Source organism: Felis catus, chromosome C1, assembly GCF_018350175.1.
Source record: "Felis catus isolate Fca126 chromosome C1, F.catus_Fca126_mat1.0, whole genome shotgun sequence".
In the NCBI taxonomy this organism is placed as follows: Eukaryota; Metazoa; Chordata; class Mammalia; order Carnivora; family Felidae; genus Felis; species Felis catus.
In genome coordinates, this window is record NC_058375.1 from 115,642,987 (window position 1) to 115,647,800 (window position 4,814).

Consider the following 4,814-nt stretch of genomic DNA (forward strand, 5'->3'; position numbering starts at 1 on the left):
TCAACTTCCAGGATCTCATCCCTCCCAACCCCGTCAATGCCCTTGCTTTAACAGTAGAAATGCAGTAAGGTTGAGAATTCAATTTGTATTGCAATTCAGCCACTCGGGATGAGTTTCGGGTTTTGGTTTTTTGGCAATCTCAGTTCATTTACGTGGCACTTCAGCTGGAAGCTGGAATCCTTGAGCTTATCCTTTTCTTGTCCGATGATACGGGAGCAACCAGACAATCTCATTATACTCGTTAATTTGATAAAAATGTTCAAAGATATCATACCTGTGGTCACATGTGTGGTCACAGAACCTTGCCTTTTATTTGATTATGAATATCCAATGGTGGTATCTTGCTTATCACTATTGCCACACCATACCATGGGCCACCACTGCTCTCCATACTAATGGTAGTGCCTTGAAACTTCATCTTTTGGAAGACCAATTCCAGGGAAGCGTAGGTGGCTCAGTCAGTTAAGGATCCAACACTTGATTTTGGCTCAGGGCATTATCTCATGGTCGTGGGATCAAGCTCCCCATAGGATTCTGTCTCTCTCTCCCTGGTTCTGTCTGCCCCTCCCCCACTCACATCCATGCACACACTCTCTTGCTCTCTAAATAAATAGTTAATCAATAAATAGAAAACCAATTCCAGAAACACCAGATTCAATATAGAAAGCTCACCTTTCAGATGATATTTCCCTTGAACCACTCTTTGTACCAAAATCTGTAGTAGTCAAAATTTCCCAGAGAAACAACAAATAGGATGCATGTGTTAACACACATATACCTATATAGACATATAGATATAGATCAGAATAGTATGTACATGAATACAGAGAGTGTTTCTTGTAAGGAATTGGCTCACATGCTATGGAGGTTGGTAAATCCAAAATCTGCAGGTCAGAGGGCAAACTAAAGAAGAGTTGCGGTTTGAGTTCAAAAACAGTCTGTTGGCAGATTTCCCTCTTCTTCAGGGGAGGTCAGTCTTTTTTTTTTTTAAGACCTTCAATTGACCGGATGAGATCTATCTACATTATGCAGGGCAGTTTGCTTTACTCAAATTCCACTGACTTAAATGTTACTCTCTCTTAAGAGAGCCTTCCCCAAAATATCTAGACTAGTGTTTGACCAAATATCTGATCAAAATAAATCAAAATAAATAAAGTAAACTTCAAAATAAATAGCTGGGTAATTTTAACCAAGTGAGTTTTCTTAATGTAGCATGGAAGTTATAATGCTGATGCAAGTGTTGTTTTAAGATTTAAATGAGGTAATATGTAAGGTACAGTTCTGGGCTATAGTTCATATTTAATAAAGTGACAATTAGCCATAATTAAACTATCATTGTTCATATGTGTCTTTAAGCTAATTTCATTCAAAAGGTAAGTAAAATTTTATATCCTGTTTTTGTTGCTTATTATTAGTTGTGAGATTGCTTTGGATATTGTTATATAGAAGTAGTAACAATAATTTTACGAATATATAATATTCTATATATGGACTTATCATAATTTGCTTATCTTCCACTTAGCTTTTAACTTATATCCTGTTTTTCACTGTTATAAACTATGTCACAAATTTTGAATGAGAATCTACACTGCTTTTAATTTTTATTATTACACTCCATACAATGTTTACATCCTCCCATATACACACGTTTTGGCCTGATGTCTTTATTTTTGAATGCAGATTTTAACTTTAAATATAAAACCTGAATTCAAGCTATGCCTTGGACTTCAATTTCATGTCTTTCCATCATAACAGGCAAGGCATTTATTTCCTTGGGAACACTGTAGATTTATTCATGCCTCCTCTACAAGAAAACAGTTAAGTGACCTTTTCCAATAATCTTTGCTTTGAGGGGAAAGGAAAAGGTTTTACAGGTGCCTTGAGAACCTTCCAGAATTTCATCTAGTATTTCCTGGTCTTCAAATATAACCTGAGTGCAGAGAGGTATAGCTGGGTACCTGGCACAAATTAGTCAGAGAGGGGTTAATATACGAATGTATGATGGATCATACTAATGGACCAGCAAAGTAACTTGGTAAAAGTCTCACCTGTTATATATGTCTTTATTCTCTACCTTAGAGCTTGAATGCCTACCAAGTTACTTAACCTACACCTTAAGAACCTTAGTTCTTTCCGGGGAGTAAGGGCGTAAATCAGAATCCCTCAGGGACTGGTTTTATTTATTCTTATTTTTATTTTTTTGTAGTTTTATGGTTTTATTAACACAGATTTATGTGCACATAAGCTGTCTGTCCATTCGTTTTCTTCACTGCGCAGCCTGGCACTGGGATTCCAGACTCTGATGGCCAGCTGGGCTGCTCTTTCCACACTGGCTTTGGGGTTCTTGGAGGAGACACTGTGAGCAATCTGCACAGGACGATTTGCTGCACATCAGCAGCACTTCAAGCTCCTTGACCTTGTGGACTAGGAACCTCCGGAAGCCACTGGGAAGCATGCGTTTTATTTTCTTGTTGTTCCCGTAACCAACGTGGGCCATCAAGATCTGGCCCTGGAATCTTCTTTGCACTCTATTGTCAGCGCCTCTGGGTTTTCGGCAATTGCACTTCATTTTGACATATCGGTCTGAATGGTGCCAGATGAACTTCTTGGTCCTCTTTTTAAGGATCTTGGCCTCCACCAGAAGTCTGAGGGCGGCCATGATGCCGAGTAACAGACGGCTGCCGCCTCGAGCCCAGGAAGAGAGGGGAAGGCGGCGCGCGAGGGCTGATGGGACTTCTCGGGAGTGGTTTTGAAATGCGCTCGTCAGTTTCCACAGCGCCACCCTTGCTATTCAGCCATAACTTGAGGGTTAGAGTATGGGAGAATGCAGCTCTAATATACCGAAAAAAATCATCCCCAGGTAATTATGATTACTCTGAGCCTAATTCTGCTTCCATACCCTGTGGAGGCCACAGATCCTGCCAAACCCTGATATGGTACAATAAGAACTGCCCCGTGATGGGAGTTAGGAACAGAGCCAGAAATGGAATGCAGGTCCCTTGATTGCCACCCCGATGCCCTTTTCAAGGCAGTCTTTCCACAGGGATTATCTTCAATTCATCATTTGAAATTGGAAATACATTATATCAGCTGCAATCATTTAAAATGTTAACAAGAACTAGTTTTCTATGTTTCCGGAGATAGACTAACACTCTACAAAATTAGAAAGAGCTTGGAGGAGAAGTAAAAGATCAGGAGTGAGAGTATTTCAGATGCTCAAACATGCTACACACTATGGGAAAACAATGAATTTAGGAAATAGTTGCCTTGGAGATGAAACCCAACATCCCACTTACCAGCTGTGGGAACTTGAATCAATTACTTCACCTTCCTTTATCTTTGTTTCCTTATTGGGGTTATTGGAGATAATAATGCCTATCTCGTGGTGTTGTTGAGAGAATTGAATGATATCATTTATAAAGAGACCTTCTTGCTTAACAACAGTGGAAAGGATAGTAGTCATAATAGGAGTGACTGTGACACAATAATTTCTGATTTCCCTCCTTATTCTCCCTAACTTGGCAGTAGGTTGGAAGAGGGGTAGCCTTTATTCAGTGGGACCAGCAGAAGGCATCTCAAAAAGTTTATTTTGAAGATAACAGAGGAGAGTATTTTACGCTTCATATTTCACTAAGAGTATTCCCTATGGCCTTGTAGAATTGTTGGAGAAAATGACCCTGCAGAGAGAGAGAGAGAGAGAGAGAGAGAGAGAGAGAGAGAGAGAGAAAGAAAGAGCTTTCAGATCCGACATTTATCCTGCTTGACTCCAGGACACTCTGGAATACAGATATCGTTATCTTGTGTGGCCCGGGACAAGTAATTTCTCTTTTCACTTTCTTCCCCAACTGTAAATTGAGGTGGTGGGACACAGCTATGTCTATCATTATATGTGTCTTTAAGATTACAGTGCCCCCAGGTAAGGGTTCTTGCCCTAACGATGCTTGACCTGATGATTTTTACCCTTACGAGACCTGTCTAATTGGCAACCAATAGATAATGCGAAGCCAAAACAGTAGGAAGAAGGTAGTAAGGCAAGTTTCTCACAGGCAATGGTGCTCATACCCTGCCCTCCCCCACAGCTCAGGTAATAAGCACAGCCGGGATGCCCTCTGCTCTTCTGCATTTATGGAGCCTGCAAAGTGTGCACCCCAACAGGCACACGATGAAAGCACGGAAATATTTGGATTCATGCTGAATTCTCTATGAAACTGTAAATTTCTATCTTGCTATCACTGCCGTAGGAAAGAAAGAATGGAAAGCTGACGGCCCCTCCTCCTCCTCTACCTGTTACCCTTTCTTAAAAGCCTATCAATCCACAGAGATAGGAGGCCCTCCTGTGCCTCTCCAAACCAGTGAACAACCAAAGAAAACTAATCGCACATATTTGTGTATATATATACATATACATATATATGATACACATATATATGTGTGTGTATATATATACATATATATGTATATGCATCATAATATATTAATATAAATTATATGTTTAATTATATATAATTGTGTGTATGTATATATATATATTTATATGTTATGTGTGTATATATATATACATATATATATACACACATATATAAAATACATGATAGTGATCCTAATAGTAGTGGTTATAAAAGTCCTACTTTCCCTCCTTATTCTGCTATACTGTACCGTATATCGTCTGTTGTCCCATAGAGTAGCCACATTTAATGGGATGGTGATAGTAAAGGGAGCATACCATACAACAAAATGTGTCCTAGGAGTCCAGACACCCATGCCACTTCCCGGATAGCATCTGGAGGCTGGGAGGCTGGGACTTCCAAAGAAGC

The 4,814-nt window shown here is 39.7% G+C and overlaps 1 pseudogene; it reads right to left on the reverse strand.

Annotated features, from left to right (window-relative positions):
* Nucleotides 1-829: 829 nt before the first annotated feature.
* Nucleotides 830-3,431, reverse strand: LOC101100403 (annotated as a pseudogene).
* Nucleotides 3,432-4,814: the final 1,383 nt, after the last annotated feature.